The sequence below is a fragment of the Bombus huntii genome, chromosome 13, assembly GCF_024542735.1.
Source record: "Bombus huntii isolate Logan2020A chromosome 13, iyBomHunt1.1, whole genome shotgun sequence".
Lineage (NCBI taxonomy): Eukaryota > Metazoa > Arthropoda > Insecta > Hymenoptera > Apidae > Bombus > Bombus huntii.
This window is the reverse complement of record NC_066250.1, coordinates 7,292,090-7,315,449: the sequence shown is the minus strand read 5'-3', so window position 1 is coordinate 7,315,449 and position 23,360 is coordinate 7,292,090. Positions and strand designations below refer to the sequence as shown.

Below are 23,360 nucleotides of genomic sequence, written 5' to 3'. Positions count from 1 at the left end.
ATTCACTGATGTGACAGCGATGGCCGCGGGATTGCGCATAATTTCACCGCGCGACGATTTTCGACTCGTTACAGAATCATCGCTAAGAGCCAACGAGGACGCGATGGCTAAAAATACCAAGAATATTTCGTTCGGATTCATTGTGTTTCGGCTGAATGCCTTCTCCTTCCTGGATGTGTCTCGGCTCGTGAGTCGTGAGACTTCGCTCGATCTTCTGGTCTAAGAGGAAACAAGAAGAAGAGAAGAAGAAGAAAAAGAAAAGAAAGAGGAAGGAAAAAAAGGAAACGTTCCATGGAGACGGTGGCGCGGAGACGCGGCGACACGGTCGTTCCACGGTGTTCGGAAGGATGCTGCGACATTATCCTTTCCATGTAGCGAACGCATCGACGACGAATGCACGAGGAACGCGCTTGTATCGAAAGGCTACACGTACGTGTATAAGTATACAGACACGAGTAGCATACAAGCGGAGATCGCACGCACGCGGCCAACAGAGCGCACCGGTTCGACCGGAATCGAAGCTCCGTCGAAGCCCAGCCAGTCTCCGCGGCTCGATCTCTCACGAGAGAGCCGTGAGCGCGTGCATGAACGCACGCACACGCAAGCAGGAACACGCGCGGAAAGTCGAAGCCAAAGCCCAGCAGTCGGTGGACGCTTTGATGTGGCCGCCGCCGCCGCTACCTTCGCCACCCTGAATACCTTTATATCTCGCTCTGCTGGCTCTCTCTCTTTCTTTCGCATTGTCCTGCCGCATAGTCTCGTCCCTCTTTCGCTTTCTCTGCTACTTTGTAGCTGTACCACGCTCTCGACTTCGTTCCGCAATTCATCTCGGTGTCCTCGCGGACTGAACTTCACCCCCTGTCGAGACAACCGAGTGTGACGATGCTCTAGCCTGCCTTGTGACACGATCAATTCCTCCCTTTCGTTTTTTCCATCGCCGAGGAAATCCAGATTCGTGGATTTCTAGGAAAAAGAAATGTGCAATGCAGGAGTGATAATTTCCTAGTAATCGTTAATCCTTATGTTCTAGTAAAATATCGAAAGCTTTCGATTTTAATATTCCCTTTCCCTTTAATATTCCCTTGAATCTTTCATCCTAATCTATATGGCAAAGGATTAAAATTCTTTACTGTCTAAAAGTACAACAAGGTTGAGACTTTAGAAAAAATGACCTGGATTTCATTCATTGTTACAGAGGATGTCCCCAATTTCTGGATGGAGATATAGTTTGGACGGGAGAGAAAACGGTTGCACAGTACGTATCGACACGTCGATCAAAGGAGCACGAAAGAGTGACGGAAAGCAAAATCCTCGGCGATGCCCGACGTGGCCGGAATGTGGGATGTAGAAAAAGTGGTGACGTCCCTTTCCCCCGCTTTGGCGGTACCGATAGCAACAGCACGAGGATATCGCGGAGCTTGCGTTCCTGCGGGATCAGGAAAGAGGACGACTCTTGGCCAGCACCTGTAGCACGTAACCGTGTGTCCATCTGTCCACCCGTACCATCGGTGGGAAGGCAAGGCCTGACTTCTTGCAGCGCAATCAATCGAGCCGCCGCCGTTGCCAGTTTCTATTCCTCTTTTCGTTCCCATCTTCTCTTCAACTTCATCTTTTCCGCTCACCACCTTCGATATCCTTCTGCTATCTGCTATCTAGGTGAGTTTAGAACCTCTTGGAACATAATCTGACTTCAAGTACCCAGGAATTTTGATTGCGTTGCAATTCTACTCTTGCCTTGACATTTTTTCTTTTCCTTCGGAGAAGTACGGTACTGGGGATTCGAAATACCAGGAATGTGACGTACTCGCGATTTGAGATACTAATTTTCTATAGGTTCATGAAGCCTGTCGATATTCTTGAATTTTGGTTTTTTCGCTTATTGCCATACCACTGTACCAACTGACACTAAATAGTTTATCTATGATTATCAGTTTGTAAATTTCTGGTTAAATAGAAAGATTGTGATCAGTTACAGCTGTAAACAAATTCTGATCATAAGGAGTCAAGGATTGAAATTGTACTAGAAATTTGACACAGGTGCTACGAATGCAAAATAGTAGAAATGTAAAATTACGATATCAAAAGCCGAAGGCATTAGGATTCTTTAAATTAACTTATCTTAGATTTCATACTTCGATAAGTGTGACGATTGCAAATACGACAGTCGCAACTCGCAAAGACGTAATTTCATTATGGGAAAGACACGGTCCAGCTAAAGGCGTAGTCGAATCGCGGAGCTCGTTGTTCAAGTTTTTAGCTCAAAACAGGTACCGGTGTTTTGCGGTGCGCGTAAAAGAGAGCCTCGTGCGTGCCACGTATGAAGAGAGTTACGCAAGGCTTCTTAATTTCTTTTCCTCGCAGTGAACCAGCGAAAGAACCATGGCCTTGATGATTCTACCGAATCAACGTTGAGATCTTCTCCGTTACATCATACCTTTGATCTTCCATATTCAACATTTTTTACGCCCTCAGAGGAAGCATAACGTGACAACGATGACAATAAGAGGCTGGGAACTGTAGCTCGCAGGACCAGAAATTCGCAACGGGCCAGAAATTCAAACAGGTCAAGATCTGCATACCTATCGACCGTTCCTTGGATCCTAGTTTCTATTTCTCTCGATATAGAAAACAATAGAACTAGAAGGCGACCAACGAAGACAAGACAAACGATGGGTGACAAGATCGAGAGTCACGCTTTCGACTTTTCCTATTTTAGTAACCGAATTATCGTAGCTTTTTTCTGACATGGTTCAGTGTCGAAGTCAAACTAAGATGTATATATTTTCGGCTTTTCTTCTTTATTTCAGGCGCGGTATTTTTTTCAGAAGAAAAAGAAGAAGAAAAGATTCGACCATGAAGATCGTTCGTTATCTGGAAGATAACGCGACTCGTTGTTCGCAGAATAATTAAGCTGAATGTTTGAATCGTAGAGCCGAATAATAATGACGATGCTCCACGCGGCGGTACTCACAGTACCGGCACAATATAATTAACAGTAGCCGTGTACACATACGGAGCAACAATTGCCGGCTGCTCTTTGAAAGAGAGACCACCCCCGGAGGCGATAATTTATTATTTTTATAGGGAGCTATTCATCAATGGCTGCGGTCTCTGCCACGGTTCCTATGCCGTCGTCAGGTCATCCACAGTAGATGAAAGAGAGGGAACAGGTGCCCAGATTTGACGAGGAGAAGCTTAATTGTCTTCTTCCGTAGAAAAAACTATCTCTCGGTATCTTGTTATTTATGATGAGAAAGAAGAGTGTAGTAATTAAATGTTAACTTGGATCGTGTAATAGTTTAGAGGAAGATTCCTTCATATAGCATTTCGTGGAAAAAATCAGTTTAATTTTCCGGTTAGATCTTCTATAAGTCTAATATCCTCTTTGATTCTTCAAAAATAAAAGAGGAAAGAGACGAAATTAGTTCATTCATTTTTAGCGACTCCTCTAGAGAATACATCGTCTAAACACTTCATTTTTAACTTCTAAACGATCATAATATAAATCTTTGATTTTTAAGTGTTAAGATAGGTCGTGTAATACTTTAAAGAGATACACACTTCTTTATGAAGCACATTTTACGGAAAAGAATCTTGTGAATCTTTTAGTTCGCTATTTAAGAAACTTTCTGTTTTTTAAAAAATGAAGGGAGAAAGAGGAAATCCATTTTCGAAGACGCGAACAGGTTTCCTCTAAACAGTTTTCGTTTATTTACATTGACAACATTAATATTTGACTATCCAATTAATCGTTTCTAATCTTGTCTTAGAAATGACAAAATGTGACCTGCGTCTCTTTGGTTCTGAGTATCTCGTTTAATCGACGCTACATTTTTCAAATCTAGATGGCCCTGGACATTTGTGCAACTCTGTAGACGAAACGATCGGCTGCCAGGCACGATTCTAATTTCCATCCACTGGTTTTTCATGGATGTTCACAGCGGTCAGATCGCTTTGCTCTATTTGCATTTAAACGGCTCGCTATGGTTGACAAATGAGGCCGATATTATCGGACAATCGATTGCCAGGCTGAAGGAATCGCTTTGCTCGCGCCCGCCAAGCCGGCAAATCTCTTAACTTCGCGAGCCCCGATTCAGGAAAGGGCCGGGAAGAGGAGAACAATCGGGCCTGCGACATGCCTCTACAAGCGGATTCCGTGTTCTCCGTGTCTGCCTGTTCTCTCTCCGTGTTCCTCATCCTCCTTCTTCGTCTCGTCCCCTATCCTTTTCCCCTTTTGTTCACTGTCTGTTTTTGTGTGACTCATTTCGTCCGAGACACCCGTGAATTTGCTGGTTCTATGGGAACCAACAAAACCAATAAAATGCATGCTTTCGCTATAGATCTAGCGAAGTTTACTGCTTCAAACCATTGAATAATAAAAAAAAATTATTTTTTTCTAATAGCGTCTTCATTTTTCTATTTTCTTTTTTTTTTCTTTTTTTAGATGTGGCATGTGAAAGAGTTCGAAATTATATATTATACTTTGTATTCTCTCTGTTGCGGACAGTATTGCTATAATATTTTGTGAATCGATTTGGAATTTTTAAAGTTTTGGTGAATAATAAGTGAAAGTAGATGACGACGAGGATGTATTAAATAGCTATGAAGTTATTTTTGGTCAAGGCCACGAGGTTCCTGAACCCCTTGGGAATCGAATCGAATAATGTTTGGACAGCGTACTATGTCGCAGAGGAAACTCCGCACGGGCAATTACAATATTTCCTACGTTGTGAAAGAGGATGGGCTTGGCTGACACTCTGACAGCCCGTAGTCAAATGTTCCACGCTCCCTTGCGTTCTCCTCTACGCCGCCATTGTATCTGCATACGCACATGCCTGCTTCCCTAACAGTAACTTCTCGTTTTCGTCTCGTCTGGTACACGTGTCGCTGCTAAACTACCTTTCGCTCGTTTCACGCGCTGTGAATTTGATTTTACCTCGGAATCACTCATTCGATCGTTCCTTCCTTTGTTTTCATTTTATTTGTGAAAATCATCAGTTCCCTTCCTTGCTCGCCCATAAATTATAGCGATATTTATTTGACTCTATCGCAAGATTATTTATTGTAATTTCCTATCCCTTGTTTTCCCTTTTCTCAATTAAATTATAGAACGATTTGATTGTTCTACCTACGTCATCCATAAAATTCAACTGTACTTCGAAATATTTCCATTATTAATCGAAATAATCAACTTTCAGATAATTGTTTCCAATATCTTATCATTCGTCCTCATTTTTAAAATCAAAATTATCTACCAGAACAATGGACCGATTTAATCATTCTCCCTCCATCGAATTCAGGACCATAAATTAATCTGTGCCTTAAAACAGTCCTTTTGTTTCCACGTTATTGACTAAAATGATGAACCCCGACAATGGGTTAGTTTAATTATTCTTCCTGGGCGATAGAACGCAGTCGCTATAAATGGTATACCGGTAAATTCACGGTCAACGAAAAGAAAGAGAGACAGAATGCCAGATCAAAGGAGAGGGTCTCACAGGTGGACGCATTGCGCAAACGAAAATCTCATTATCGCGAGACAAAGGTAGGACGATTAATCATCATCATCGGCGTATCTCTGCGGGCAGCGCGTCTGGCTCGCGGCGGAAGCGCGGGATGATAGACTCGAGGAGTCGAAACAGGAGGAGACGAAGAAAAGAGAGCAAGATGAGGAACGAGCGTCACCGTTGCGGTGCCTCGTGAAAGGTCCATGCGGAACTAAGTCGTCGTCCTTTTGTTCTCGCGTCGCTGGACCATCGTAGCCACCTACCAGACTTGTTTCTCCTTTTCCTCTTTTTTTTTTCTATCTACCTCTAAAAGACCATCCTCCCTATTTTCTCTTCTTCTTCCTTCTTTTTTCTCTTCTCTTCCTCTCGAAGCAACGATACCGCGACAGGGGGCTCGATTCTTTCACGATTCGTCGCAGTTCATTTGCGTATAGATCTCTCTGTTGGACGATTCCAAAGGAAAGAAGTCGAAGCTCGGTGCCTTAGTCTCATTCCATGGCCGTCGGCAGAACGCGTTAAATTAGTAATTGTGTTTATTACCAAGGCAGGGGTAGCCGTTTTCGATCGCTGCCACCTCGTGTCGCGTTCCTTTCGAAGTTAATCCGTGCCTCTGCAATTGCTTTTTCGCCTCGAGAAAGAAACGATTTCGTGTGTGGCGTTCGAAGGTATTGCGTTCCCTTCCGCCGTTTAAAAAGATGGAAAAATGTCAGTGTAATAGCAGCTTTTGTCCTCTTTCCTTTCGCTGTTCGCGTACAATAGTATACGCGATGGATTTTAAGAGCGAGACCACCCTTCTTGCGCTCGTGTTTTGAAATCGACAAACGAGTCGGTTATATTCTCTATTTAGGTGTGACAGCATGTAGGAATTTGCATAGAGAACTATCTATATCCGCCATGAAATTTCTATGAAACGATTTATCTTTCACTTAGTAACGTATGTATGTTTTACGATATACCATTTGCGATTCATTACAATTAGAGACCTGATTGATGAAGTCGCATTCGAAACTATATGTAGCATTCAATCTTCTCCGATAGGCAGCGCCTTCTCGACGTACACGTAAATTGAGATGTAGGAGAACTTGTACGTTCGAAAGATCCTGTCGCTAGAAGGATTCTAGGAAAAATTCTAGCAACGAGAGAAAAACTAAATTTCTCAGAAAAGTAACAGTGTGCGAGGATAGACTACAAGAAGAAAGAATGCAAAGATATCGGAAAAGAGAATGCAGTGATAAAAAGCAATCCAAATGCGTTAAACAAGGAAGCAAAGAATCACACTAATAGAAAGGAGCAGCATAGGAACACTAGAAGTGGAATTTAACGACAAAAAGAACAGCGACAACCTTCAACACTAATAGAAAAGCCCCAGAGTATCGGAAGAAATGACACTATTAGAACAAGAAAAAGATTCTACAACTAAAAATACAACAGACTGTAACTAGACAACAATCCAGGATGTAGCGTTCCACGTACAGGATAATAAAATGTCGTTCCGCCCAAGAACTCCTAATAAAGGAGCATTAATGACGTTTAATTACAACAATAATATTTTTTCCATGAACACGGTAGCCAGAGAAGCCTTGGAAAAACTGGACGACGCGACGGGCGAATTACGCTTCGCTCGGATTCGACCCGGCAGTTTCTCCTTTACCTGGAGTATCGTAACGCGAATCCGCGACACGATGGAGGATCGGAAAAAGGAACAAAGGATAGGAGAACGTAAAGTCTGTCGTTTGACTGGCTGGGTCGAACCGATCGAGCGCCTCGTAATTATTGGGTTACCTGAATGAGAGACGGTCGGTGTCGACAATGAAAAATTCTGGAAGGATTAATTTCCAGCCTTGCGGCACCACGATAGGTAGGATCCTCGGCTTCACGTTTTCCCCTTCAGGGGGAACATGGCTCTGCAACGCGCGGAAGTCCCATCGAAATTCCGGTGTGCACGTGGAGCCCATCAATCTTATTTATGCATATTAGAAATTACGCGTATATGTAAGTACACGGCACGGTACACGATACCACCGGCGAAAAACGAAGAATTAACAACGTTGTCGGGCATCAATCTCTGCCTCTGTTCCTGTTCGATGTCGCCGACCGGTTTTTAGGCGAGGCAACAATGTTATTAAACGCTATTAGAATAGGTCGTTTAAAAAAAGATCACTCCCGATCGTTGATTTTATGTACGATATTAAAAATATCGAGAGCACCGAAGGAATACTGGTTTTAACTCGGACGTACGACTGTTCGTTCTTTCACTCGTACGAGAGATCTAATGTTAATCTGGAATGGCGACGAATGTCACCGGAGGTGGTCCACGATGATAAATGCGAGGCCTTAGGCGGACCTCACCAGTGAAATGGTAGGTAGGTAGCCGGGTAGCCGACAACACGCAGCAGGGGTCTCTTCTCACCTCTGTCCGGTGGCAGTGCAGTGAAAGAAGGAACACGCTTCCGTTTCAACGAATCCGAAGTCAATCTGCTGCTTCGATCATTCCAGAACCAATCTGTTTTACGCTGTGTTCATAAACAAAACAGTCGTGATTCTAGAAAGATTCCTGACAAATCTATCGATTTCTGTATGAATGTAAGTACGTACTTACATAATGCTTCGCTTGATACCTCTTCAAACAAGCGAAAAAGAGAGGAAAATAAATTGTCGTGCACGTTACAAAGAAGGTAATCAACATTCTTTACGTTTGCTTTTATACTCTCGGAAAGATAATTGGTAGCACGTACATTCGAGTGGAGCCGGGAAGGAGGAAGAGGAGATTTAATATCGAATCCAGCGAACAAAGAGGCAGACAAAGGGCGAGCATCTCGACGCGGAGAAAGGAAAACACTTCATTCGCTTCTGTGAAATTATAGAAGGCGGAGAACGGCGTTTGCAAACGTCGAGATGCAAAAGAGGCGGCGACCGTCAGCAACCGGGTTCAGAGGTTAAAAATGCGACCTTACTCGACAAGAGGGAACCTTCATCGTCGTGCTGCGACAGAAAGCGTCGCTTTTACAAACGCGATCTAAAGAGACGACGCGTGCTTTGTTCTTATATGAGCGTACACATCGAGCCGGCGAGGCTTGAAAAAATTGCTTGATATAAACAACAATTAAGTAGGAGTGCCGTGGATACCTTTCACAGCGTCGAGCCCCGTGGGAGAGCTGGTGCACGTCGCGACGAGAAAAAAGAAGTCGAAAGGTGCGCGGTGCGCATAGAAGAACGACTTCCTCGCGTAGGCGATCCTCGAATCCTCCATACCAAAATTGGCCAGAATAACTCTGCGAAGAGCGAGTAATTAGTTTCGGAAACGATTGCAATTGTCCTTCGATTAGGAACAATTAGGCTAAACGAAAGAGAACGTTTTCGACTGAAACGTTTATGAACGAGTTATTAAATCTGAACGATTTAATTCGGCTGTCTTTTAATTAGTTTGTCGATTCATCGTATACTCGACTGAGAATTATATTCTCGCGTGATCCGTTACGGTAGATATTGATATACGAGATTATCGAATGGACGATGGAAAATCTGCTAAAAGGAACGGAAAGCCTCTGCCGTCGATCGTTTTCAGCGTTGGTTAAGCTACGTTTTTAGACATAGATTGGCTTAGATCCTTATCTTGGGAAATCCTCGTGCGAGCGAGATCCTACAGATAGATAATCGTTAACTTTCGTGAGAAATCATTGGCAGCGTCTAAACGTGGTTGAGGAATTTTTAGAGCTTCCATTCTTCCAGTTCCCTGTCAGATTTTGTATTTTCTCTTTCGTGAAAATGACGATTGTATCTTTTAGATTTTACGTATTTGATTGGTGGTTTCTGGTTTGTTTCGTTAGTCAAAGAGGACTATTTTCGAGACTCCATGCGCAGTTTGCATGGGGGTTGCGAGTTGGTTTAAGGGGGCGGGTCGCATCCCCATGACAACCGTTGGCCTCGCTGATAAATCGACTTCGTGCGCGGCACATCGGTACACCGTGAAATGCGATTCCAGATTACTTCGAAAGTTACGATCCTAATTAACGATCCACGAACGCACTCGTTGTTTAAATTACCGCTTTCGTGGGTTCATGGTTCGATGCACTGGGAACGAGTTCTGTAATTCAACTCTTCTGATAAAGTTTCTTAATAACCAGCCTTTAAATGACTTTATTATAAATTAATAGTTTTGACGATTCTCTAAATCGTTGGTTGCCGCGGCAACATCGTCCGACTTTTCTGATCTTTAAACACATTTTCCACCCGAACGATACAATCGTTCGTCGTCGTTGATTAAAGAACCATGACGCTGTAAAACGTTGCCTGGCAAAAACGTAACTGCTTCAGCCAGCCGTGGAATCGTTCGATCAGACACTTTCAGCAATAGTGGACCTCGACACTTCTCTCTCTTTCTTTCTCTCTCTCTCTTCATCCCCGTGATGTTCTCCTTCTTCATATACATAGCCACGACAACCAGTCGAGGTTGTGTCTGCCTTTCCAGAAAATTTTCCGCGGAGTTGGATGGAATATGAAGTCGCGTGCGCTCTTGCAAATGTATCGCAAATTGTCGTTGCGAAGTGCTTAATGCAGGAGGCGAGGTGGTGGCCGTCGAGGTGGCGGAGGACGAGGACCAGGATTGGGGCGAGGAGACGCTCTTATAGACGAAGGGAGACGAAGCCATTTCGCCCGTACCCGCCCACGCTGGAATTCGAAGCTCGGTTGACGTCAGAGGCGTAGCAAAACTGTCATCTGGGCGAGGAGTCTGACGACTAACGCGACGCTCCTCTAATGGTCCCGGTAATGTCGCCCGTAAAGATAATCGACCGTGAGATCTTCGACCGTCTCGTGGCTTTCTTCGTCGTGCGGATTTCCATGGGACCGCGAATCGCGAAACGATTTTCCGGCCTCCGATGAACGAGCTGGTGCGCGAAGCGTTAGCAATTGTGTAGATGTGCAGGTGCAGGCTGTCATCAAGGGTGCACTTGGTGATGGAGCGTTCTTTGAGGTCGGTGACGTTTTCAAATGTTTTCTCTCCTTCTAGATTTTTCTCGCAAATAAAGACGGAATGGTTTCGTTCAGGATGGAGACGGAGATTTATGGGTTTTATTCGTTAATGCGGGATACGAGGATTTATATTTGATTGCGTGCTTCTTCTATTTCAGAATGTAGTCGTAGTTTTCTTTCTGTACGTGCGTGAAACGCGTGAAAAATTTGATTGCGATTTAATGGCGTGCAGGAGTTTATTAAGGTAATTTATGGGCAACTGGTAACGAACGTGGGTGTCGTTAAAATTTTAATAAATATTTGTTAGTTTGTTTTAACGTTTGTACGAGGTGACAGAGAAATCTGCATCGATGCATTCGACGCGAATGTAGAGTCGCTGCGATGCAGTAACATAATGGCCCCAACAAGCCACGAGGGGTTGGGTCGGTGGCTCGGTTGCCCTCAAATCATCACGGGGGTGTGAGGCAAATGACGTTCGGCCACGCGGAAGTAACGCGATAATGGCAGCTATGAAAGGCCCCACCACGATATCTGATGCTTTGATGTCCTCTCCCAAAGCTGCTCGCTTCAAAATCCATTCTTTTCACTAACACTTTAAATTCTTGAACCCACACACACTGCCTCTGTCGATTGCTTTATTACGATCCGAAGCGACGCGACGTAACGATCTCAATAAAAGTATCCTCCCTCTGCATGTAATTCCATACATTTATTCGTAGTACTTACATGAATCTGCTACTAAAATCTATGGAATAGTTTGTTGAAATACAAACTGAGATTAAAAAGTGAAATAGGGGAAACGATCTGTAAATAAAATTAATTGGCGGTTTAAAGGAGATAATACACTGTTTCTTAATTAGGGCACTAGACTCTGAAATACGCTTTGAACGGCTGGCTATTGCTTATTCCTATGTTTCTGACATCGACAATGGTGCAATTTGAGTAGGGATATAATTGGTTTAATAATGTCTACTTAACACATTCACTGTTATTTACATGCATATTTTTTTTTTATCAAGAAGGTCTTTATTTCAAGATTATATTATACTATTTTTCGCAATCCATCGAAACGTACAATCTCAGAACACACAATACTTGCTTCAACAGTATCATTTAGATTCTAAGCTAGATATTTGAGCTGTTCACACACCACATTGATTAACTCCATAAATTGAAAAGTAGGAAAATATAACGTTACAAACACTATTTTTTAATTGTACGTTATACTTTACTATTCATTATGTCATCCTTTTATAACAACTGAACCTATGAAGTAAATCATTTGTTTCTCGACAGTTGAATATTAATCGCGTACTCGTGTCATGAGATTAATAAACTGGTCAAAGGTGCCGATTAATTTGATTCCTGAAAGGATAAACAATAAATCTTCCGTAGGATGAGTACATCGCGAACACGTTAATACAGACTAGTACAACGAAACGATAGATACGTATATAGCATCGATGTTCAGAACTAGACAAAAGAATTCTGTGCCTTATAAAGCAATCAAAAACTGCAATTACATATGACAACTATAAATCAAATCTCCATATTCCAACGACCAAAATTGTAACGAAAAATTACTGAAACTTCCCAAGTTCACGAGTAACTCTTTGCCGTCGCTTTCAGCGGATGTTAAAGAAAACGAATCCGCGACATTGGCCCAGGTACCACGAAGATCGATTCCGAAAAGCAGTTTTTAGCGGCGAAAAGGAATAGCAGGAGGCAAAATTACATCTCGAACGGCCTGAGGTCGCAGTCTACCGGAACAGAGACTCGTCCGTAGTCGCAGTTTGTCGGCCAATGGGACCAGACAGAAACGCAATCGCAATGCAGGCCAATCCCTCTGCCCCGTTCGTCCACCCGCTCGCTCGCCCTCCCGTTCCCGGTAATGACAATCATTACGGGGAATGATTGCAGCGTCGGGTCCGCCAGCGCGCCAGCCGCTATTGGGGGATGGAAACCACCTTATAGAGTCTCTCCTCGGTCCTCGATGCGAGCGGTTTGTCACATGCTCCCGACGCGGCGGAGTGTTTCCTTTTCGTCGCGATTCCTTACGAATTCGTTACCACGGTGAAAAAATACCATCCTTTTCGCTGAACGATCGTGTAAGATGGACAGACGTTGAGGACGCGATCGTTCGAAGTATGGCCGACGATTTCGAGCCTCGAACACGTGGATTTCTAGAAGATTTCTATCATGGAGAAAGGTTTACCGAGATTGGATTGGAATTTTTGTGGCTTTTCGAGGTGTTAATTTGAGAAATGGAATTGGAGTAATGGACTGCGATGTTGGATCGAGAAAGTGACGAATGGAAGACGCGGACGATGCGACGGTCGCGTGATGGAAACGTCTCAGTGCGATATGAGTGCGTCATCGAATACTCAGGGTCAGGATGATGTAATTACTGGAAGATTTTTTGTATGGCTCGGCGAATGATGGAAAAGTCTTGTGATAAACATAGTAAAATGTATGCAAAAAGTCTATACATGAGAATCATCGAGATGACGGAAGAACATGGCGGTCATTCGACCACGTGACTGTTTGTGCGACCATTTTCAAGGTAACTGACAATAAGAAATATGTATTCATTTCTAATAAGACATCTGTCAAACGTTCAACATTTTTACGTCTGACCGTATAATATTTTCCAATTGATTCGCCTCTACCATGTAATTTAATCGTGACAAATAAGTAAGGCAATTATATCGTATCTCCGCTTAGCAGCATCAGTCACTGGAGATTCGCCAAGTTTGCTGAAACTTCTCTGTACAACGGAGCCACGAGGTTAATCGCTAATTGTCGTTTGAAAACCGATCGATTTCTGATGCTCGGTGAATTCCTTCGTCCGGATGCAGGTGGAAAGAAATCTCGAGCAGGCATAACGGTAAAGTGATAACGCGTCATTGATAGAATGCAACGCGTTGATTCGACGGATGCGCGTAATATTCGTCGAGATAGGAGAGAACGGACGGGTATCAATTTCAAAGTCGATAAAATATCAATGCTTGTTAACAACGATGAAATATGGTTCATGTCCTATATCGTTATGTATCGAACGTGGAGCATAATGACCGGTGATAATCGTTCGTAATAAGAGATCGAATCGAAGTCCTCGTGGTTCTAGGAAATTATGGAATCGATCACTTCGCGAGTTATCCGGATCATTCTTGCGAAACCCTGATTTCTTTGGGGGCAAAAACCGCGGTCGCGAGACCGGTTAGAGCTTTAACTGGTATCGAAAGAACAGATTGCAGGAAACGCTTGGTAAAAACGCGGCTGCGCTTCGCAAACTGAGGGATACATCGCGGGGGAAAAAGTTGAAATTGCCGTCCGTTTCAAGAGAGGAGCTTCTCAATGAACGCCGGCACACATCTCTCGCGATTGTTTCACCCTTCTTCGACGAATCCTCGATAATTGTACTCGAACATAAATAAAGATTCTCGCGAATGAATGGGGGGTTGGCGAGAAGAAAGTGCAACGCGGGTACAATGTACTTAATTGCACGTACAGTATTTGGCTATTGAGTTGGGAAAAATTTTACTTTCCTAAAGACGACGCTATAAATGGGAAGTTGCACTTGCTTGTTCATAGAATCGGTACATTCGGCAATTAATTTATTACTACACTATGTCATAGAGATTTTTTGTAAGCAAATGGTTACAAAATTGTCCTTTCGTGGTCAGACAATTTATTCAACTTGAATTTTATTGAAAATATCTGTATTTATTATCGATTATTATAATATCCGACCTGAAGACGAGGATACAAAATGTCTAGCAATATAACGAAGACATAAAATAACATGCAAACAGCAGTGTATACGAAATATATTAAAAAGACTACGAGCTATAACGAATACAAACGAAGAAAATAGATAAATTTTACGATCTCGGTTTAGCCGGCCTCCCAATTTTACTAAAGGTATGAAAAACATTGATTGTTTTTGGTATTCGACGAGACTGTAATCATCACGATAATCGAATAGGACAAACTTTTAATTCTAAACAGATTACAAGAGTTTGCATAATAAAGCAGACGCCACTAACTTCGCGGTGACTGGATTGCCAATCGACCGCGCAAGATTTCCGAACGTAAAATCATCGTACCGACTGCAGCCTGTCATAATACTAATCATCCCCTGAACGCAAAAAACAGATCGATTTTTCTCAGGCAAGCCCAGATACGCGTCCCTCCGCCCAATCCAGTTTTCCTCGCAGCCTGCTTAATCCAGTTTCACCGGGGCTGACTCTCGTCAAAGTATCGGTTACAAAGTATCGAATCGATGCTGGAGGTATATTTAAAGACGCAGGAAGAAATTCGACTGGATGGTGACCGGATTCACCCATACTCTGATACGTTCTCCATCTGGAAAGAGGCACGGTATTCAACGTTTGGTCGCGTGTGTGCGTATTTCTGGGCGCGTTCGCTCGTGTGCGCGTCCTTTCTCGCCGCGGAAAATATAATGATGGCGAGCGAACGGAGCTGCGAGCGTTCGTTCGGTCGAGACTCGCGTTGGAAACCGGCGATAAGGAGGGAGTGTCTACTGCCGCCATAATGATAGCCCTGAGCGGCTCTCTGACTCCGGTACACGCTGCACCGAGCTGTTCTGTGCACGTTGCATCGACTATACCGTGCGTTTGTACGCGCTATGTGCACATGCACCGAGCCGCTGCACGGCATGCAGGCACGCATGCACGCGTGCACGCACTTTACGTGTCGCCAGCCAGACAGCCAGCCAGCTAGCGAGGAGAGTCTCGAGAAGGAGGGAAACAATGAGCGTGTTCCTTGCCGTGCTATACCTCGTTTCTCCAGGAACCTTACCCTTTTCCTCTATCTTCATGCACTCACCGTAGTATGCTTGAACCTTTGTGTCTGGCTACCCACGCGGTGCATGCGCGACTCGCATGCGTTCCGGTTTCTGGGGGTGAGGATCTGTTTATTTATGAGTTGTACGAATTGTTCGCCAATTGCTGTCATTTAAAATTTAAACTCGCCTGATGAACAAGTTAAAACGGTTATTAGAAATCGAAGTATAGGGTGGAGAAGTTAATCGTAAGGGAAGAGACTTTCTCATACATTGATTAACATTGCTGGTGATATTGTTGTAGGTTTCGAAATAGAATGTGTATATATATAGATATGTCGGAGATGGAAGGACAGCGGGATTTCCCGTCCGGAATGTTGGGAAAAACCCCAGTACCCTAGTCCAGACTTTTACTATAGCTGCACTTAAGTAATAAAAATAAGAAATAGTCTTAATGTTCCATTCTGACTTTATGACGATGGGTTCGGGCTCAAAGTGACATAGCAGGTCACTAGACATAGCCACGGTCACGGGAGGGACGTGTACCTGACAGAGGTGTGAAATGATTATATGGCTCTCCTTAAAAACAAAGATTGACCCGAGAAGTGGGGACAGGAGTATATAAGGGCAGTTTCGTTTGGATTACGGGAGAGTTAGTTTGTTAGTTAGTCGTTGGACGAATTGCTGATTGAGTTATCGAGAAGTTACCCGAATCGAGTAGTACGTTGATACTTGTCCTCCCGTGGACCGTGGATTCGTTATCGAACCTGAATTCCTTGTCACCATCATCTCGACCATCCTATTGCCATTACTCATAGCCTCTTGTAGTGTCCACATTCGTGCTGATAAATATTAGCTACATTCGCGACGGTAAAGTAAGTAAAGGTTCATCGAACGCCCCAAAATGCCAACCTGACTCCGACAGATATATATATGTATATCTTAGGTATAGAGCATAGTGGCTGGTTTATATCGCGATACTTAAAACACGAGTAAACGATCCACCGGCTCGCAGGGGTTAATCTTTCCATGGAATCTTGTTCGGAAATATGTTCGAGTCGATAAATTAAACTAAAGGGAGGGGAAGGGGGAGTTAGGGCGTTGCGTAATAACCATTGGAAATTTCGAAAAAATCGTGCGCCGCGTGGCCTGTCGTTCGCAATTCTCCGATCGCAGAAAAAGAGGAGGATTTCTGATCGAACGGCCGCGCGCACACACCACACCCCGGGTTTCTGGTACCGCGGCATTGCCACGAGGGTTATACCGGGTTCACCAGCGGCGTATATGGGGTTCCGCCATTGGTCGGGTCGGTTCAGATTCATTAGCACGCGAACGGCGATTGGCCGGCCGCGAGGCTATCGTCTTTTTGCTTTCTGCCCGCGTAATGACGTGCTGCGCGTCTCGGCTTATATGCAACCGAGCGATCGTGCATGGCAGATAGGTTTTGCCGGTGTCTGCATGTGCATCGTCGAACCACAGGCGCACTGTTATACGCGTGTAGCCACGTATACGGTCGCACCAACCTTCGTATACGTTCACACGTACAGGAAGCGGCCGACCGAAGCTGGAAGATACCTCGAGGGGGGTGTGGAGTTACCTGCATCGCAAATGGGTCTCCGCCACGCAGCTCAGCCTCGAGTCTCGAAAAGGATACACATGTATATATACGCCCTTTCTCCTCGCACCCTCGACGAATCGTCGATCGTCGAACGGGGGAAGCCGAATCACCTGATCGAGATCCCCAGATTTAGCGAAAAAATAATTACCAGAGAATCGGTGAAAGATAGGTAGACGGTGTTGAAATTCGATTCCGAGGGGATGTGCACGCGGGCCGCCTCACCTCCATTTTGAATTCTTGTTAACCGTGGCCCGGGGGTGGTTGATGGTAGTGGTCGCGCCAGAGAACCCGTTGGTCGAGCACATTACAATAATATCGATATTAGAATGCAGATCGTTTCATGCGCGTGACTTCCACGCGGCGTCATACGGATTGCCAAGGACGTGTCTTTTTCTTCTTTATTTTGTCTCATTTTTTTGTCTCGTTCGATACTTGTCTTTTTTACCGTGATTTGCTTCTCGTAAGTATTAATTAATTCACGATGTACGTAACTGCCTGCCAGCGGAAATTAAATAAGTTTCTCGTATTCAATTTGCGGGACGAGATCGGATACGTGCGTATGCAAATCGTTCAATTACGGCAAGGTAGACACGTATGCAAAGTGTTGAACGATGTTTTTACTCCCGTGTCGTCATCGTGACACGTGATCCGTACGTTTCATACTCTGCTTTCCGCTTTCGCCAGCGCAGTCGCGATTGTTCTGCTTTGCCCATTCCCTCGTTGTTTAATTACCGATCCAGACCGTTGTTTCCTCTTAACGTCATAATCGACTCGAGGGCCGTGACTCTTAAATCGGTCCTCGACGACCAATGCACAAGTGTCGCGACAGTACACCCCTATGCGTCGTTGAAAGGGCGGCTGGTTACGTGTGGAGTGAGTTTGAGTGCTCTAGGAATGTGTCGAAAGCACTTCGCGTAACATAGAGACCTTGCGACTAATGCCTTGGAAAGAATGGAAGAACTTGGAAAGAATCTTCGTCATCGAATTTGCTTTTCTGTTTGTTTATTTAATAATATCCAAAAATTTTCTTCGTCGAATCGTAGTTACCGAATTAAGTATATTTCTTTCTGCTGAAAAATGATTTCCTTTTTTTTTTTTTTGGTAAGTTTCTTAGAACATTACTTGGAACATTCTTCTAAATAAACGCTCGAATGACAGCGGATACGGTTCGTCAAGATTACGTAAACGCGGCTAATTGCACCGTGGATTGCATACAATATTGTTTCTAATCATCACTTGGTCGTTCTTTGTTTCGAAAATTCGTTCCCAGACGTCCTTGTCACGAATTATTATCCGGTCTTCGACATGTTCATTATACGCTATGGAACTATATCTTCCATGCGACGTGGTGTTTCCTTGTCGCTTCGCTATTTACATCTTCAACGATGTAATTCCCACATGAATCCACGTTTGACATAATGACAACGTGGCTTAAATACGTGTCATTATAATACGTGTCATTACGTCGAATTTTCTCTCTGTTTAGTAAATACCTTTAATTAAAGCGTAACCATCAATGGATGATATATCCTCTATTCTTATTTAACCAAACTCATAAATAGTCCAGAGGTTGACCAGAGTTTTTCCCTGAAAGGAAGTGAAATCAGACGAAGGCGAAGTTTTCGCGAGAAGCCGAGGACCCGTTCTTTCTTGTCACAGCACAAAATGGCCATTGAAACGTGACTTCGCGTTAGCAGATATGGATCGCGCCTTCCCCGGAGGTCGGAGGGATCGCTGTAGCGCACGGGGGAAATGGTGAACTGTCGGAGGACGGGGTTGGTGTCGCCATGGCAACAACGATCCCTCAGTAGCCGAGCCCACCTACACCCTTCATTCAACTCTACCACCCCTGTAATCCGCTCGAACTCGAAGACAGCCACTACGCAATTTTCATGAGAGGATACCGAGTTCGCGACGCTGACTTTCGGGGATCGTAAGGCAAATAGAGAATCTGTTTAAAGGAAGCGACAATCGTCACGATTCATCGCCTATCTTACGAAATAACACGCGATATTTTGAAAAATATCAACTTCAGCATTGAACTTCGAATATCAGACCTTTTGATCGGCCATCATTGACAATCGATCGACGTCCTAATGTTCCGATTGGGAGAAGAAACTCGCGAGAAAAGACAAGTAGTCAGCTCGTTCTTTAACGACGTCTAATTAATGGAGGAAGTTAAAAAGGGCGCGGTTCACGGCGACCGTTATTCCAATCCTTTGTCGGGAATCTAACGAAGCGACAAAACGTCGCTTTAATCGGCAAGTTGGTCAAGTCTGACCCAGATAAATATTCATGAGCTTTCACGAGCGACTCCTTGCTTCCCTATCAAGAGCACCGTCTAGCGCTGCCACGTCTCACTGTGAGCTCTCGGCCGGCATTCACCACCGTGTTATTTCATCCCCTTTGTGTTCATTAATTATTTTTCGTCAACTTATAATGCATCAGCGACGAACAGCATACATATATGCATACGTGGTCGCGAATATGGGACGAGTAGGCGAAAAGTCTGGACGGGATCGGCCTCCGGGAACAGCGTGGCGATACTATATTGTAATATCGTCGGCTCGATTAACATAATATCTTTGCTCCTTTCGTATTCAAAATGGGCCACCACCAGGGCCGTATAATGGTACTCTCGATCCGTGTTTATACTAATGCTAGGTTCCCTGGGACGAGCTCTAAGATCATAATGAGGCTTCGATCGAATTAGGAAGGCGGATGACTCCTCTGCTGGTCTCCCGTTTCTTCGCTTATCCGTATCCTCTTACGTTTTCGTCTTTCCCTTTCGTTTTTTACTATTTTCTCGTTTCGGGAATCCCGATATACTTTTCACAGGCAGCATCATTACGCGAGGGCAACCACGATCTATGGCAACGCACACGGTGGACACGTTCTTTTGCTCTTCTTCTCGCTATGGATATTAAACGGCGTTTCAGGGAAGCGTCTCGAACCCTCTGATATTAGACGAGACATCGTTACGTTCGGTTTTCTAATTGGTTGAAAAAAACAACCGACTAGAAAGCGGATCGTTCGACGGTCTTCGATCCGATTACACCTTTTCAGGGCATTAATAGGCGTGGCGAGCGAAGCGTGTATCGAGGAGAAGGAAAAGAATCTTTCTTCGAGTATGTGAAACACGATGTCGGTGTGTTTAAATTTTTCATTTCCAGTAGATCGGCATAGAAGAGAAACGCGGACGTTCTTATACACAGGCTACGTGTCTCTTCGTTTTATACTTCGTATCAAGCTTCTTGTTAAATATCGATTCTTCGACAATACGAATGGAGAGGAGCTGGAAGGGTAGCGAACGCGAGAAAGTAATTTCTCGTTCAAGGAAAATCAACAGTTTTTCCGCGAAACGAGCTTAAAATCTCCCCCTCGTTGGTCGGAGAAGTGCCATTAGCAGCGGCGGCGAGTACTTTAGAAGCTTCCAGCTTCCCCGCTTCGTTGCATCGCCGAGCTTTCGAGTACAGCAACATGATGTTCGTCGTTGGTCGTTGTTCTCTTAGCGCTTTCGTGATATTGCATCCATTCGGGCGAGTTCCTACGGAAAAGGGTGGAACATCGATTCCTCGATTTCTCCTATTTTCGAATTGAAAATCTCACTAATTCCTCGTTTCACCCTTGAAAAAAATCTAACAATTTTTATTTCCTTGTTTTTATCGCGGATATATCGTGCTAAAAAAAGAAAAAAAAGAAAATTGTATTGAAAATTCACCTCGATGATTTTCACGGGAAGATAGTAATCCATTCCCCTGAAACGGAGGGGTGGTAAAAACCAGGAGAAGCAATAATGCGCGTGCAACGTGTGAAATCGCGCGCCGGGAAACCGAGCGCTTAAATCGTACGGGTCCGCACGAAGCGACCGGCCCGATCCAAGGCGAATTCAGGATTAATGCGTTTTTAATAGTGACATAACTGCACCGCTCGTCCGCCTTTTCCCCCCTCATCTCCTCCTCTTCTACCCTCTTTCTCTCTTTTTGTTTCCCGTTCTCTTTCTCTCTTCCTCTCGGTTCGTATCGCGGTTTTTACGCGGCGAGTGTCGGTCGTGTACGTCGTTTCTATCGCGAAATACACTTCGCGGAAAGCCGAAACGCGCGCTTTCGGACATTTTTAACGATCCTCCACGCGGTAAGGAGAGCAACAGACAGTGAGAGATGCAAGGAAGGAGGGTGAAGGAAACAGAACGACGAGCAGAAAATCGCGTGAATACATTACAACGAGCGCGCTCCACTTTCTTGCCGGCGGAATTGCGTTTTGCAAGAAAGTCGGCACGCCCTCCCCTCGTTTCACACAGAAACGTCCGGAATCGGCGGATTGCGCGGTCAATTTCAAGCGTGTCGAGAGAAAGCTCCATCGTACCGATCATCTGTCGCGGCGTTTTGCAAATTTTGCTCTTATACGATGCCAGTATATCGTTCTTGTATAATGTTTTCTTCGATATGAAGCTTTAGGGATGTGATAGGGACGGACAAGAGAAATCAAATTTACAGGGGGAGAGCTGTGACTCTTCCCTTTTTATCAGAAAAAGTTAATCTTAAAATAGTTTATAACAGAGTATATATCTAAATATACCATACGCTGATAGAAGTTAGAATTAAAATGATGTGAGCCAAGTTTCCATCTCAATAATTTTACCATCTCGTTAATCTTACTGAAATGGTCTGCACGTAGAAACGCAAGAAATTTGAAATCTACCACCTCGATAGATTACGTTCTACTGTTCCAATTGTAATTTTTTGTTTGTAACTGATCGTAAAATTGTAAGTGTAAAAATTGTAACTTTGGTAGTTCTACTGTTAAAGATGGTTAAAGATCCCAATATTTTATACGACACATAGATATCGAGTGTTACAGTTTCGTCCCAATCGCAACCTCCGAGCCATTCTAAAATCCCTTCAAAAAGACATTCGAATGACTATAAAAATTACGCTAAAGATAGGTTACTTTCAACTATACCAATCTAGCTGGAAAATAAATCTAGAAAGGCGAGCACACAAAGCTGATAGCACCTATGGCTTTCTTCAACTGGCCAATTGTTGAAATAATTTTAAACCTTCTCTGAAATTGTTACACTTTCGCCACTCCTTTTCCTTTCTACGAGATTATGTTCCCGATTCGATATGAGCGTAAATTGCTTGCCGCGCCATCGGTATCTTCCGCGACGATTTTACGGGCGGCCATCAAACTTAACGCGCCCGCGTACACATTAAAAGTTGCTACGCCCAGCCCGGGTCATGAGATAATGAACCGGCCGTATGATTATTAGAATCAAGCGTGTCTGTCGCGCCTACGACTTGTTCATTTTTTTACTGCAAACGGGCAGATTCTTTTGAGGTTACGCCGATACGAGGCAGGTGGGGAACGGGCGCGATACCGATCCGTATCATAGTTTTATTCCTTCCACGGCCAAGGAAAAAATGTAATTGGCCTGACCGAAATCTATCGCATGGATAAGGGGGCCACGGGGGGAGAAAAGGAGCACCGAGGGATGCAAGGGGGATGAAGGAAGAAGAAAAAAAGCACGTGTGCGAACGGGCGACCGCTCGTAATAACAATGATTAGGACGACGAACGGAGCATGAAAAAAAGTAGAAGAGCAGCAGGTCCTGCCTTGGATCCATCTTAAGATGGCGGCCGGGGGAGCAAGCCACGTGCAACCATCCTCGGTCCCATCTGAGATATACGAATTCCTTCGAAAAGTATGAGAAAATATTCTATCTGAAACTTTCTTTATTTCTTCCATAATTTAGAGTAACTAACGTATCGCGCAGAAATTTGTTTATTTGCAACATCGTGTCAGGGTGGTCGAACGTATACCATTCACCACTCGTGGGCCAACGAGCAATCCGCTCCAATCCTTTCTTATCTGCGTATCTTCGCGTCGGTTAAATCGAGGGTTAACTCCTCGTCGTCGTTGACGTCGCTGTCCTCTACGTTCATGTGCGATGCCGCCCGTGGAAAGAGTTGCTGGAGGAGAAAAAGATTGTGGCGGGGGAGGAAGAGGGTCCAGCATTGTTCGCGGACATTGTAAGCATGTCCGGAACAAAGAGCGGTAATCGACCCGTGTAACATTTATAACGTAATGGGAGGGCCTCACCGGCCCATAATAATATCAATTACGGGGCAACAGGAGAAAGTAAGAGAGAGAGTCTGAACTGTGGCGAGAAAGAGACGAGAGAGGGACGGAGGGTGAAGCAGAGGGCTTAGATCGAGGGAGCATATTCGCGACGCGGATTCGCGAATCTGTCGGCCAGAAAATTGACCAACGAAACCTTTCCAGCCGACCAGCTGTCTTGGGATAGGAAGAGAGCGTCGTGACGTTCTCGTTAAGTCTCGTAATCAAGCTCGAGGGTAACGAGATTTGTGTATCAGAGGGATGATTCGTAGATCTTTAGAAATCTTAGAACGTATAACATTCCAGGTTTTGGACTCGTTCGACTAACAGGCAGCGA

The 23,360-nt window shown here is 44.3% G+C and overlaps 1 long non-coding RNA gene across 6 annotated transcripts in view; it reads left to right on the top strand.

Annotated features, from left to right (window-relative positions):
* The first annotated feature begins 12,287 nt into the window (after nt 1-12,287).
* The window catches only part of LOC126872335 (uncharacterized), a 42,211-nt gene continuing 31,138 nt past the window's right edge, over nt 12,288-23,360 (top strand). For all 6 annotated transcript variants that reach the window (XR_007691946.1, XR_007691944.1, XR_007691945.1 and 3 more), the window contains exon 1: nt 12,288-13,041. This is a non-coding gene — a long non-coding RNA (uncharacterized LOC126872335). The remainder of the gene's footprint in view (nt 13,042-23,360) is intronic.